The sequence below is a fragment of the Stigmatopora nigra genome, chromosome 11, assembly GCF_051989575.1.
Source record: "Stigmatopora nigra isolate UIUO_SnigA chromosome 11, RoL_Snig_1.1, whole genome shotgun sequence".
In the NCBI taxonomy this organism is placed as follows: domain Eukaryota; kingdom Metazoa; phylum Chordata; class Actinopteri; order Syngnathiformes; family Syngnathidae; genus Stigmatopora; species Stigmatopora nigra.
This window is the reverse complement of record NC_135518.1, coordinates 13,142,201-13,156,942: the sequence shown is the minus strand read 5'-3', so window position 1 is coordinate 13,156,942 and position 14,742 is coordinate 13,142,201. Positions and strand designations below refer to the sequence as shown.

General features: G+C 35.8%; 3 long non-coding RNA genes across 7 annotated transcripts; 1 reads left to right on the top strand and 2 right to left on the bottom strand.

Moving 5' to 3' along the window:
• The first annotated feature begins 109 nt into the window (after window positions 1-109).
• On the top strand, window positions 110-2,672 carry LOC144204637 (uncharacterized). Of its 4 annotated transcripts, none has more exons than XR_013327928.1 (8): window positions 110-202; window positions 418-486; window positions 1,456-1,523; window positions 1,597-1,626; window positions 1,721-1,811; window positions 1,879-2,093; window positions 2,161-2,228; window positions 2,431-2,672. It is a non-coding gene; the product is annotated as an uncharacterized LOC144204637 (long non-coding RNA). The 4 variants fall into 4 exon arrangements; XR_013327927.1 differs by having other exon boundaries at window positions 2,161-2,237; XR_013327929.1 differs by having other exon boundaries at window positions 1,597-1,664; window positions 1,758-1,811; window positions 2,161-2,237.
• Window positions 357-1,655, bottom strand: LOC144204639 (uncharacterized). Its single transcript, XR_013327933.1, has 3 exons — window positions 1,428-1,655; window positions 659-872; window positions 357-555 (listed from the first exon to the last, which is right to left on the bottom strand). It is a non-coding gene; the product is annotated as an uncharacterized LOC144204639 (long non-coding RNA).
• Window positions 1,990-14,155, bottom strand: LOC144204638 (uncharacterized). Of its 2 annotated transcripts, none has more exons than XR_013327931.1 (9): window positions 14,058-14,155; window positions 11,551-11,606; window positions 8,972-9,077; window positions 8,519-8,558; window positions 7,228-7,335; window positions 7,007-7,149; window positions 2,450-2,530; window positions 2,274-2,348; window positions 1,990-2,085 (listed from the first exon to the last, which is right to left on the bottom strand). It is a non-coding gene; the product is annotated as an uncharacterized LOC144204638 (long non-coding RNA). The 2 variants fall into 2 exon arrangements; XR_013327932.1 differs by having other exon boundaries at window positions 7,012-7,149.
• Window positions 14,156-14,742: the final 587 nt, after the last annotated feature.

Below are 14,742 nucleotides of genomic sequence, written 5' to 3'. Positions count from 1 at the left end.
CAGGAATCCGGCAATGACAGGCGGTTCCCAGCGGACCGATAAACGCCGAGCGCTCACTCAGCGCCGGTGGTGCTGACAACACGACGCCGCATGGGGGTGGTGGGGTTGGGGGCAGGGGGCCGTGATCATCGTCTCCTGGCAGACCGCCGGAGGAGACGACGCCACCGAGAGAGACGGAGGCTTAAGTGGTGGTGTGACAAAGGTATACAAGTAGAAAACTGCAATACATACATAGTATATTAAGGCTTTTTTTTTAAGTAAAAAGCACATAAAATAGTAAGGCTTTTTAAAAAGTAAAAAATGACATAGTATAGTTAAACTTTTTAAAAAGTAAAAAATGACATAGTATAGTAAAGCTTTTATTTATTAAAAATGACATAATATAGTAAGGATTCCTTCTTGTGGTCTCTCTGACAGGATTGAGTACGTTTGGGACCAGCTTGCGGATGAAGTTCTACCCCGACCGGTCGCCTTCGTATTGGCTTGGTATGTCATGTCATCTCGTCTTGTTGCAGTGAAAAATGACAAAGTATAGTAAGGCTTCTTTTTTTCCCCCTAAAAAAACAGACATAGTATAGTTGTTGTTCATTCATTCTCCATATTACGCATCCTTGCTTGAGGGTAAGGTGTGGACAGCATGGCGCAGTGGGTAAGTCACCTGTCTATTGTCTGGGAGGCCTGGGTTCAATTCCCGGGTCGGGACACATTTTCACTTAGTTGTTTCTGTGTACTTCTTGTCAAGAAACTCAGATGATGACTTAGGAAAGTGTAGTCACTTGGTTGGCGCAGAGGTTAGATCACTGGACTCCCGTCTGGGAGACCAGGGTTCGATTCCCGCTGTCGCCCTTTGGCTGAAAGCCGAACCAAGTAGTCTGGAAAATGGAACAAGAAGGAGGAAGAAAAAAAAAAAACTTTTTAATTTATATAAAACACTTAGTCATACTTTTCAGCAAAAGGTTATATTCCGAACTGCCTTCGGCAGTTCGGAAGACAGTTGAAGGACCTGTCTGTGCGAAAGGCGTTCTCGGGTCGGCCTTCGGCCGACCCTCGACCGCTTGCTTGGTCAGTGAACCGCCGACACCGGGAAGCGAACTCACGTTCTCTCGGTGCAAAGGCGAGTGTGCAACCCACTACACCAACTCGTGCCCCACTTATACATAGGTGTTGAAACGTTTTATCCTTGGATATGGGGTGAAACACTTAGTCATTTTTTTGTCAAAATGCTTCATCCACCACTGAATACTTTATTCAGTTACACACTTAGGCATTTTGACTTATTCTTTTAACTGAATAATATTGGGAAAATCTTTGCCTGCACTGGGATTTGAACCCACGACCACAGAGGTGGTGGACTGATGACTTAGCCACTGGGCCACCACCCAGTGGGAGTAGGTAGTAGTACTTGTACTTTTACCCTTTTCACTTACCTGAATAATAGTGGAAAAATCTTTGCAGGCACTGGGACTTGAACCCACAACCACAGAGGTGGAAGACTGATGACTTAGCCACTGGGCCACCACGCTGTAAGAGTAATTTGTAATACTTATACTTTTACCTCTTTCATTAACTTGAACAATAGTATGAAAATCTTTGCAGGCACTTGGATTTGAACCCAGAACCACAGAGGTGGAAGACTGATGACTTAGCCACTAGGCCACCACCCTGTAAGTGTAGTCAGTAGTACTTATACTTTTACCTCTTTCATTAACTTGAACAATAGTATGAAAATCTTTGCCGGCACTTGGATTTGAACCCAGAACCACAGAGGTGGAAGACGGATGACTTAACCACTAGGCCACCACCCTGTGAGAGTAAGTAGTAGTACTTATACTTTTACCTCTTTCATTTACCTGAATAATAGTGGAAAAATCTTTGCAGGCACTGGGACTTGAACCAAAGACCAAAGGGGTGGAAGACTGATGACTTAACCACTGGGACACCAACCTGTGAGAGCAGATAGTAGTACTTATACTTTTACCTTTTCCATTTACTTGAATAATATTGGGAAAATCTTTGCAGGCACTGGGACTTGAACCCAAGACCAAAGGGGTGGAAGACTGATGACTTAACCACTGGGCCACCACCCTGTGTGAGTAAGTAGTAGTACTTATACTTTTACCTCTTTCATTTACTTGAACAATAGTATGAAAATCTTTGCAGGCACAGGGATTTGAACCCAGGACCACAAAGGTGGAAGACTGATGACTTATCCACTGGGCCACCACCCTGTAAGTGTGGTCAGTAGTACTTATACTTTGATCTCTTTGATTTACCTGAATAATAGTGGGAATGTTTTTGCTCTCCATTTTTCTCCTCCTCCTGCTCTTCTTCCACATTGTTGAAAGCTTCTTTAATGACACAAAGACAATTATTTCTCAACACTGTCCAAGATGACAACATTTTTGTCTTATGACACTTTTATCTTTACAGTGGTGACATGATTTTCTACCTGGCATGATGAAGGCGGTGGCGACGTGCATCTCTCCCAACTCCTCCTGCAGCCGGTCAGCGTACCCTTCCCAACTGGATGCTGTGAATGACATAAAAGTCACATGACCAAAGTTATGATGTTTACTGTAACTTACATTCAACAGATATCTTGTACATACAGAAGTCTTGATTCATTCATTATGTGAACAATAAAGGCAAATATGACTTATTGCTCAAATGCATCATGTGTTTTTTTTTAAAGAAAATAGCCTTACTATACATGGTCATTTTTATAGAAAATATGCCTTACTATACATGGTCATTTTTTTAAGAACTTTTTCTTAAAAAACGACACAGTATAATAAGGCTTTTTTTCTCAAAAAAACGACATAGTATAGTAAGGCTTTTTTTCTTAAAAAACGACATAGTATAGTAAGGCTTTTTTTCTTAAAAAACGACATAGTATAGTAAGGCTTTTTTTCTTAAAAAACGACATACTATAGTAAGGCTTTTTTTCTTAAAAAACGACAAACTATAGTAAGGCTTTTTATTCTTAAAAAACGACAGTATAGTAAGGCTTTTTTTTCTTAAAAAACGACATAGTATAGTAAGGCTTTTTTTTCTTAAAAAACGACATAGTATAGTAAGGCTTTTTTTTCTTAAAAAACGACATAGTATAGTAAGGCTTTTTTTCTTAAAAAACGACATAGTATAGTAAGGCTTTTTTTCTTAAAAAACGACATAGTATAGTAAGGCTTTTTTTTTCTTAAAAAACGACATACTATAGTAAGGCTTTTTATTCTTAAAAAACGACATAGTATAGTAAGGCTTTTTTTCTCAAAAAACGACATAGTATAGTAAGGCTTTTTTTTCTTAAAAAACGACATAGTATAGTAAGGCTTTTTTTCTCAAAAAAACGACATAGTATAGTAAGGCTTTTTTTTCTTAAAAAACGACATAGTATAGTAAGGCTTTTTTTCTTAAAAAACGACATAGTATAGTAAGGCTTTTTTTCTTAAAAAAACGACATACTATAGTAAGGCTTTTTTTCTTAAAAAACGACATACTATAGTAAGGCTTTTTTTCTTAAAAAACGACATACTATAGTAAGGCTTTTTTTTCTTAAAAAACGTCAAGTATAGTAAGGCTTTTTTTCTTAAAAAACGACATAGTATAGTAAGGCTTTTTATTCTTAAAAAACGACATAGTATATATTTTTTAAGGGAAAAAGCCTTACTATACTATGTCGTTTTTTAAAGAAAAAAGCCTTACTATACTATGTCGTTTTTTAAGAAAAAAAAAGCCTTACTATAGTATTTCGTTTTTTAAGAAAAAAAGCCTTACTATACTATGTCGTTTTTTTAAGAAAAAAAAGCCTTACTATACTATGTCATTTTTTAAAGAAAAAAAGCCTTACTATACTATGTCGTTTTTTTGAGAAAAAAAGCCTTACTATACTATGTTGTTTTTTAAGAAAAAAAAGCCTTACTATACTATGTCGCTTTTTGAGAAAAAAAGCCTTACTATACTATGTCGTTTTTTAAGAAAAAAAAGCCTTACTATAGTATGTCGTTTTTTAAGGAAAAAAGCCTTACTATACTATGTCGTTTTTTAAAGAAAAAAGCCTTACTATAGTATGTCGTTTTTTTAAGAAAAAAAAGCCTTACTATACTATGTCGTTTTTTAAGAAAAAAAAGCCTTACTATAGTATGTCGTTTTTTAAGGAAAAAAGCCTTACTATAGTATGTTGTTTTTAAAAGAAAAAAGCCTTACTATAGTATGTCGTTTTTTTAAGAAAAAAAAAGCCTTACTATACTATGTCGTTTTTTAAGAAAAATAGCCTTACTATACTATGTCGTTTTTTTAAGAAAAAAAAGCCTTACTATACTATGTCGTTTTTTAAGAAAAAAAAGCCCTACTATAGTATGTCGTTTTTTAAGATAAAAAGCCTTACTATACTATGTCGTTTTTTAAGAAAAAAAGCCTTACTATACTATGTCGTTTTTTAAGAAAAAAAAAGCCTTACTATACTATGTCGTTTTTTTGAGAAAAAAAGCCTTACTATACTATGTCGTTTTTTAAGAAAAAAAAGCCTTACTATACTATGTCGTTTTTTGAGAAAAAAGCCTTACTATATACTATGTCGTTTTTTAAGAAAAAAAAGCCTTACTATACTATGTCGTTTTTTAAAGAAAAAAGCCTTACTATAGTATGTCGTTTTTTTAAGAAAAAAAAGCCTTACTATACTATGTCGTTTTTTAAAGAAAAAAGCCTTACTATAGTATGTCGTTTTTTTAAGAAAAAAAGCCTTACTATACTATGTCGTTTTTTAAGAAAAATAGCCTTACTATACTATGTCGTTTTTTTAAGAAAAAAAAAGCCTTACTATACTATGTCGTTTTTTAAGAAAAAAAAGCCTTACTATACTATGTCGTTTTTTTGAGAAAAAAAGCCTTACTATACTATGTCGTTTTTTAAGAAAAAAAAGCCTTACTATACTATGTCGTTTTTTGAGAAAAAAAGCCTTACTATACTATGTCGTTTTTTAAGAATAAAAAGCCTTACTATAGTATGTCGTTTTTTAAGAAAAAAAAAGCCTTACTATACTATGTCGTTTTTTAAGAAAAAAAGCCTTACTATACTATGTCGTTTTTTAAGAAAAAAAAGCCTTACTATACTATGTCGTTTTTTAAGAAAAAAAGCCTTACTATACTATGTCGTTTTTTAAGAAAAAAAAAGCCTAACTATACTATGTCGTTTTTTTGAGAAAAAAAGCCTTACTATACTATGTCGTTTTTTAAAGAAAAAAGCCTTACTATAGTATGTCGTTTTTTTAAGAAAAAAAAGCCTTACTATACTATGTCGTTTTTTAAGAAAAATAGCCTTACTATACTATGTCGTTTTTTTAAGAAAAAAAAGCCTTACTATAGTATGTCGTTTTTTTAAGAAAAAAAAGCCTTACTATACTATGTCGTTTTTTAAGAAAAATAGCCTTACTATACTATGTCGTTTTTTTAAGAAAAAAAAGCCTTACTATAGTATGTCGTTTTTTTAAGAAAAAAAGCCTTACTATACTATGTCGTTTTTTAAGAAAAATAGCCTTACTATACTATGTCGTTTTTTTAAGAAAAAAAAAGCCTTACTATACTATGTCGTTTTTTAAGAAAAAAAAGCCCTACTATAGTATGTCGTTTCTTAAGAATAAAAGCCTTACTATACTATGTCGTTTTTTAAGAAAAAAAGCCTTACTATACTATGTCGTTTTTTAAGAAAAAAAAGCCTTACTATACTATGTCGTTTTTTTGAGAAAAAAAGCCTTACTATACTATGTCGTTTTTTAAGAAAAAAAAAGCCTTACTATACTATGTCGTTTTTTGAGAAAAAAAGCCTTACTATACTATGTCGTTTTTTAAGAAAAAAAGCCTTACTATACTATGTCGTTTTTTAAGAAGAAAAAAAGCCTTACTATACTATGTCGTTTTTTTGAGAAAAAAAGCCTTACTATACTATGTCGTTTTTTAAGAAAAAAAAGCCTTACTATACTGTCGTTTTTTGAGAAAAAAAGCCTTACTATACTATGTCGTTTTTTAAGAATAAAAAGCCTTACTATAGTTTGTCGTTTTTTAAGAAAAAAAGCCTTACTATAGTATGTCGTTTTTTAAGAAAAAAAGCCTTACTATACTATGTCGTTTTTTAAGAAAAAAAGCCTTACTATACTATGTCGTTTTTTAAGAAAAAAAAAGCCTAACTATACTATGTCGTTTTTTTGAGAAAAAAAGCCTTACTATACTATGTCGTTTTTTAAGAAAAAAAAAGCCTTACTATACTATGTCGTTTTTTGAGAAAAAAAGCCTTACTATACTATGTCGTTTTTTAAAGAAAAAAGCCTTACTATAGTATGTCGTTTTTTTAAGAAAAAAAAGCCTTACTATACTATGTCGTTTTTTAAGAAAAATAGCCTTACTATACTATGTCGTTTTTTTAAGAAAAAAAAGCCTTACTATACTATGTCGTTTTTCAAGAAAAAAAGCCTTACTATAGTATGTCGTTTTTTAAGAAAAAAAAGCCTTACTATACTATGTCGTTTTTTAAGAAAAATAGCCTTACTATACTATGTCGTTTTTTTAAGAAAAAAAAGCCTTACTATACTATGTCGTTTTTCAAGAAAAAAAGCCTTACTATAGTATGTCGTTTTTTAAGAAAAAAAGCTTACTATACTATGTCGTTTTTTAAAGAAAAAAAGCCTTACTATACTATGTCGTTTTTTAAAGAAAAAAAGCCTTACTATACTACGTCGTTTTTTAAGAAAAAAAGCCTTACTATAGTATGTCGTTTTTTAAGAAAAAAAGCCTTACTTTAGTATGTCGTTTTTTAAGAAAAAAAGCCTTACTATACTATGTCGTTTTTTAAGAAAAAAAGCCTTACTATACTATGTCATTTTCAAGTCAAAAGCCTTACTATTCTATGTCGTTTTTAAGTCAAAAGCCTTACTATACTATGTCGTTTTTTAAGCAAAAAGCCTTACTATACTATGTCGTTTTTTAAGCAAAAAGCCTTACTATACTGCCTAATTTACCTTACTTTATGGCCTGTTTTTGAATACTGAGGCGGCTGTCAAAGGTCCCCTTGGAAGTCTTGGCATTTTCAATGGCTTCTTGCACAGGTTGAAAGTGGAAAACGTTGCCAGTTTCCAATTGGGAAGTCAACCCTCACACAGACCTAGAAAGGGAGATGAAGACGAAGACGAGGATGAGCGCCAGAGCAGCGCGAGGCACGGCGTTGTCGCCACATAAACACCTGACACACAAAACCGTCTGCGCCAACAACACCACGCCGGATGTCTATTTTCAACGGGCCGTTTGGTTTTCACGTCTCGTCTGTCCGCTTTATTTGGTCCCGAGCGGCCTGCAAGCAAAGTTCAAACCCGAATCAAAAATGGCTCTCTTAGTGGAGGCACAGGGAAAATATTATAATACTTTGCTTCAAGCTACTAAATCAAGAAAAATGTATTTAAAAATAAATTTTGGGACACACCTATCCGAAGAATTATTGACAAAGGCCTTGACCTTTGTGACCTTTGGTTGATACTTTTGCATTGGTGAGATAATTTTTTGTTAGGGGGAGGGGTCCATGGTGAGCAGGTCTCTGTGGCTAGCTATCTCGCTCTTTGACAAAAGGATCAAGCGGGATCGGACGGCTTTAGCGCTTTGAGCCCTCTTGAGGACGATAAACGTCAGCGGGATATTTACGGCGGCGTAATGACGCCCGTGTCTGCTAACGATATCAGCCCAGGACGGGACGGAGGCCGTCTTCCATCTTTTTGGTGGATATGAAAGTGGGCCGCCCCCGCCGTGTCCATGAACTGTCCGGCGACTCTCGCGTAAAAGTTACTGTAAGAGCTGCAAACTTTTTAAAGAAAAAAAAGCCTTACTATACTATGTCGTTTTTTAAAGAAAAAAAAGCCTTACAATACTATGTAGTTTTTAATGAAAAAATAGCCTTACCATACTATGTCGTATTTTAAGTGAAAAAAGCCTTACAATACTATGTAGTTTTTAATGAAAAAATAGCCTTACTATACTATGTCGTTTTTTAAGAGAAAAAAGCCTTATAATACTACGTAGTTTTTAATGAAAAAATAGCCTTACTATACTATGTCGTTTTTTAAGAGAAAAAAAGCCTTACAATACTATGTAGTTTTTAATGAAAAAATAGCCTTACTATACTATGTCGTTTTTTAAAAGAAAAAAGCCTTACAATACTATGTAGTTTTTAATGAAAAAAGCCTTACTATACTATGTCGTTTTTTAAGAGAAAAAAAGCCTTACAATACTATGTAGTTTTTAATGAAAAAATAGCCTTACTATACTATGTCGTTTTTTAAAAGAAAAAAGCCTTACAATACTATGTAGTTTTTAATAAAAAAAATAGCCTTACTATACTATGTCGTTTTTTTAGGAGCTGCAAACTCTTGCCCAAGATAACCCCAAAAACTGCGCTTTGAAACGCCTAATGCGATTTTGCAAAAAAGATCAAAAACCAAAAACAACCTAAGACCTTCACCATTCAAAGATAGAACTATTCTCACCTGAGGAAATCATCCGAGCACACTTGGGGAGCACCAACAACTAAAACAAAAAGGTAAGATAGGTCAGACAGGCAGAGATGCCATGGCATAAGTATATGAATGCATTCAAAAACAGGTCATTTATTGACCTCACATTAGACTTTTTGGAAAACGGGAAGCCTTTTTTTGCAAAATCCTTGACCGCTTGACATCATTCCGTGGAGGTCACAGCCAAATGTGCAAATCAATTTTACACTCAAGCATTTGTGTGAATGCGTGTGTGTCCAGAGTGTGTGTTTTTTGTGTGTTTTTGTGTGTGTGCATGCCCACATAAACCATTTCAGCACAGCTGTGCTCTGCCACTCTATCTGTCCTGGGATAAGCCTTCTCAAATCTCCCTTCGACCATCATGTGGCCTCCAGCAAACGGCAATATATGTGTGTGTGTGTGTGTGTTTGTGTGGTGTGGCCATACCTAATCCAATCATCTAATCTAATCCACACACAGTGGGTCCGGCGTAGGAGGTAACCGGGCACCCGTCAAAGCCGCCGAGGCCACCTGAAGATGTTTGGAGGTCGTCCTATAGATGACAGAAAGGTGAAGAGGTTCTCAAGGTTTAGCGTTAACTTCATTTGAAATAATTTTATTAGGTGTGCCGTTTTAGGCCCGCGGGACAAGAATGTGGCGAAAAATTTCAGTCCGGCGGGTTGAAATTTGGAGTTCAAAGGCATTTCGACGAGGAAAAATGACTGAAATTATATATATAAATATAAATAAATATAATTATATAAATATATCTGAAATAATTAAGTAAACTGTTTTATTGAATGTTAATATCAAAGAATATAAAATCCTTTGTGGTATTGTCATTTTGTTTTTACATTTTTGTTCCTATGACACTTTGCGGTAGAAATATTAAATACAATATAAGTACTTCCAATGCTATCTATTAGCTTGTCAATGGATTTTTCCATTATATAATAGCCTGAAGCTAAAAGCATGACATTGCTCAAGCAAACTTGGACTGAGAGGATGGATAATTACATTAGATTAAATTAAACTTTATTCATTAAATGGTTGATACTTTAATTTAATTTTCTGTGAGATTGAAAATAAAATAATTTGTGCATAATTTTGTTCATTGTCATTAATCGCAAGCATATTTTTAATAGTTAACTGCTTGTTTTTAATTCACAAATGAATCAAATTGTATTAAATTTTTGTTGGTTTTTAAGACGATTCTAAAGACGTGAACATCAAAGTGTTGTTTTATGGGCTGCCAGCTTTCGTGCCTGTGTCTTATGTTCCGGCTCAGCTAATTAAGGAGGAGGTTGGGGTGGGGGGGGGGGGGGTTGCAATAAATTTCAATTTGTTGGGGGCACGAAGTTTTCAGGCCTTAGCACCTGTCGCCTTCAGCTCGGGAGTAATGAATGCTATCGATGAGCCAAGCGAGGACCCCGGGATCTCCGGCGCAAAGCCGGGGGGATCGGCAGACACCTGTCAATCAGGCCTGGGGAGGGGATCGGGAGGGGGGGCGGCTTCCAAGTGCCGAAGGGGGTACCCTTCCTTGGCTACCGACGTCGCAGCTGTAAGACGGCTAAGCTCCGAGCTCGAGTCGTCCTGTGACATTCTCACGGAAACCGGATCGGATCAAGCTTTTGTCCGGAACGTCTTAACGTTCATATTCGCAGTCAAACTTTAAGGTTTTCCTTATAGTCCATAAAATACGACAGTGAGAAACTAAAATGATTGTTAAAATCAACTCCCCAAGGACAGTTTGACTTAGAAACTTAAAATATTTGGTAGAAGAGCAGGGGTGGGCAAACTTTTGGGCCCGGGGGCCACATTGACTTTAAAAATTTGATAGATGGGTCAGCAAAGATATGATACAGATAAAAAAGTGCATCCGTTAACAGTACATATGAAACATAAACAGAAAAAAGGACTAAAGTATTAACATACTCATTAGTCATCATTAAAGTAAAAAGTATAAAGTACAAAGTCAAGTAAGTAAAGGAATGTATTAAGAAATATTAAAATGTCATTTAAAAAAATATAGAGGGGCTGTAAAACACAAAAAACAAATAAGAGTGGACAGAGCTACTGCCACTGGCTTCCGCATGACGGCGCCATCTTGGGGAAAAAATATTTGGACAACGTCGGCGGGCCGGATTTAAAGGCCTAACGGGCCATATGTGGCCCGCGGGCCGTAGTTTGCCCATGTCTATCCTAGACCCAAAAAGGTCATGCTGTAAAGAAGACATCCCCAACGTATGAAGTATTCCCGTCCGATAATTTATTCCCAACATATGATTTATTCCCGTCAGATGATTTATTCGGGTGCGATTCAGAGTAGCTTTTAGCGACGTCTAGGGCGACAGATGGCGCTTTTGGCGGCGAGTCGCCCGTCCCCGTTTTAGAGGGTGAGAAGAACAACACCCTGCACCACCTGCAGTGCCATAAACTTTTGGTTTTATGTTGTGTTATGGTTTTATATTTTATGTGCGCATTTGGAGGCTCAGTTACTTCCAAAACGTCGTAAATCACAAGTCGCCGTCATTTCAAAGTACACTATTCGTATTAGTTTCACATTTTACACTCATAAAATTTGAAAAGTAAAATATAGTAAGTACTCAGACTTATTATTGCCCTTTCTCTCATTAGCTAAACTGGCCTATCAGTGATTGCGGTTAGTGTAGCGCCCCCTATTGCTTAGGAATGCGGTCATGGTGGAGTGAGACGATTAATAAGGCCAATTTGAGCTGGAAAAATGTATTTTTTTTCCAGTGTGTGATGGTCTGTTGGATGTGACGTCATTTTCCGTGACATCACTAATAGGAGTTAATAGATTAATGAGGGCTCTTGATTTTCATTGATTAAAATGATGATTGCAATTAGCTGCCAGTCGAAATGGTTCCCCAATAGCCGCCCGCCAATCAAAAAGTTGCTTTTGAACGTAATTGAAAACATGTCATAAAAGTTGGCTGCTGGTTTGCCAGATATTGTGATAAAAATATAGTTTTTTTTTTTGTTAAGGAATGTTAAAAAATTACCTCAAAAATGATCCAAATGAGTAAGATTGGCCGTCTTTGGAATATGGAAAGAAGACCTGCAAAACAAGCAACAATAACAAAAAAAGAGGGTTAGACAGATATAAATATTCATTTATATATAGTATTCTTTCCTCATGTTACTTGCAAAAGTTTTTTTTTTTACTGTGGAAAAAGGTATATTTATTTTTTGGAATGCATGTTTTTATGACTATTTCTTTAAAAGGGGATTTAAAAAAATAATTTGAATTACTATTAATATTTATCTACTTATGTCTGCTTTTCATTTTATATCTATTATTTAAATGAGAATACCTATAACCTATACCTATAACATATACCCTATGACCTATAACCTATGACCTATAACCTATGACCTATGACCTATAACCTATGACCTATACCTATAACCCATACCTACAACCTATACCTACAACCTATACCTATACCTATAACCTATACCTATACACGCCCTGTTGTATTCTGGGCTGCAAGTTGAAAAAAAATCCTAACGTGTGCATAAACGGATCCAAATAAAAAAAGCAGAAATACATAATAAATGAAAGTGTCCAAAAGGATGTCCAGGAACAAAAAAAAATGAACAGAATTTGGAGCAACTAGCGCGTACATCTTGCCAATAAACGAACAGCAGCCAAGTGAGCGCTCGCCAAAAATAAAGCACTTGTCATTGTGTGTCAATGTGTGTCTCTATGTATGTGTAAGTGTGTGTGTAAGAACACAGGTGTCATATGTGTGGCTCGACAATGTGAACACATTGACACCCGGGAGGTCGCGGAGTTATTCCGTCAGGAAGCGCCACGGCACACCACGGTACGGCGTGGCTTCAGGGAAAAGACGGGACATCCCGTCCCGTAAGCGGGCGGCCACGCTTCACCAGATTTGGCCACAATTCCAAATTTACTTCTTTTTGTTTGGTTGCAGCTGTCCAATTTCCTTCCCATTTTTTGCACAGATTTTCTCCTAAAATTAGCAGAAAGAGCCCCACCCTCCATAAGATCATTTTGAGAAAATTCCTGCAGGAAAATCTAAACAAAAACGTCATGAATCATTTTTTAAAGAAGATTTTTCCCATGCAAAATGCAAAATACGACATATTTGTACTCAGTGGCGGTTATTTCTAAAAAGGTTGTATGGTACAAAGTCCTTAATCTTCCTAGAAACATGTCAGGCTAATCTTATCCCTTTACGTGTTGGAGCTCAGAAATTGAAAATAGACTTTGGAGAAAGTCATTGGAGTGCATTTCTTAGATATTTTTTTACCTGGGCAGGTGCCAGGCTGCCCCTGTGTTACTGGCAAAAGAGCATCTGAGGGCATCATAACAAATGAGTGGCAACAAAAAAATAGTTACAACAAAACAAAACGTCACAGACAAATTAAAAAAGGCAACAACAAAAAAATCTAGCCAATTCTGAGCACAAATCAAGGTCAAAAACGGATAAATAAGTAGTATAACTAGTAAGAAATATAACTTAGTAAGAAGTATAACTGACAAAAATGGTGAAAGTGTGTTTTTTTATCATTTTTTTCGGGTTCTCTTGTTGTATAAGGTCAGTAACCCTTGTGAGGATAAGCTGTAAATAATTGAACTTTGAAAGCCGTATACTTTTTGATCATGTAAGACTATTTTAGATATAAAATTTAGATTGCTTTTTTTAAATAAATGGATTAAAAGAACTGGATTAAAAGCCCTGAATATACAGTTTTTTTATAGATCTAAAACAATGTTTATTTTAGCTTTTTTTAGAATATATTTTTACAGTTTACTAAATGATTTTTGAACTAAAAACAGCAAAAAATTGAATAAAACATGACAATTATTGATTTAAAAGGGGGAAAATCAGAAAATGTAATAAACATCTATACTCTTCATTTTAATTTCATCCTAAAACAGAAAGTCAGCACTCATGATTTATGTTTTCGGGCCACACAAAATGATGCAAAGGGCCAGATTTAGCCCCCGGGCAGCCACTTTGACACATCGATTTAACTCATCGAATCTAAGACAACGTACTCGAGTTTTAGAGTCAAACCGAAGACCGGTCCAATCCCAAAAACCCCAAAAACATCGCCCATTTTACCCCAAAGAACGCTTCGGAACATAAACGGCAGGAGCCGCAAGAGAAGGCGACGTGGGCTCGGGTCTCGGTCAAAAAATAGAAGGCGGCGGGCGGCCCGCTCCAATAAACACATGCGGTGGGAGCGCCGTATGTTTCCGAAGGCCTGAAACCCAAGCGGAACTATTTCCAGCCGAGGGGGCCGCGCCCTAAGCCGGCGTGAAAAATGAAGACAAATGTCCGAGCCGTCTTGCGAATGGGGAAATCCGAGCCCCGTCCCCGTTTTCCGTCCTCAGCCGTTTTCTTTCGCCCTCGTTTGGCCGTCATGGCGGATTTGTCCGCTTTAGCGCCTTTTCCTGCAGCCGCGAGCGCAATTATACACGTTTGTGCGAGCAGATGTTGATTTGAGGTTTTTGGCTATTTTTTTTACTCACCGTGACGATAAAGGCGGGCACAGTTCCTTCTGTGTTCTCAATTGTTGTTGTTGTTGTTGGGTTTTTTCAGCCTTTCCATGCTTGTATAACGAGCCTGTGAGGACGACAAGAAATATTTCATTATTTTTCCAATCTATTTTAATGCTTTCATAAAGAATTTTAAATAATTGACATACAAAATTTGAATAGGAAAACATGCCGTTTTTCTGTGTCTTGATTAGCATTAACACATAGCTTTCGGTCCTGAGAGAAAGCTAACATTGGTAAACATTACAAATCTTTTACTGTTAATAAACAGTTTTGCAGAGACCTATGAAACAATGTCATTAGATTATATTAGATTAGAACTTTATTTCATCCCATATTTGGGAAATTTCTTGGTTGCAGTATCAAGACAGACACAGAAGACATTGTAGACCTAGTTCAAAAAAGTGGAGCCACATATATAAAGTCCACAAGATAGGGACCAGCAAACTGAGACTGAGGTTACTGCACACTAGTCTGAAGGTTTTAAAGATCATATTCCTTGCCTAGATCTTCCAAAACTGTCCTATCACAAAATATATAATATAATAAACATTCTAATAAAGTCTTTGATTGTTTAATTACTATCCGATGACGACGTAGCAGAAAATCTTAAAGGCAAAATAATTTTTTGTCTTCCACTTATGTAACATTACGGCCT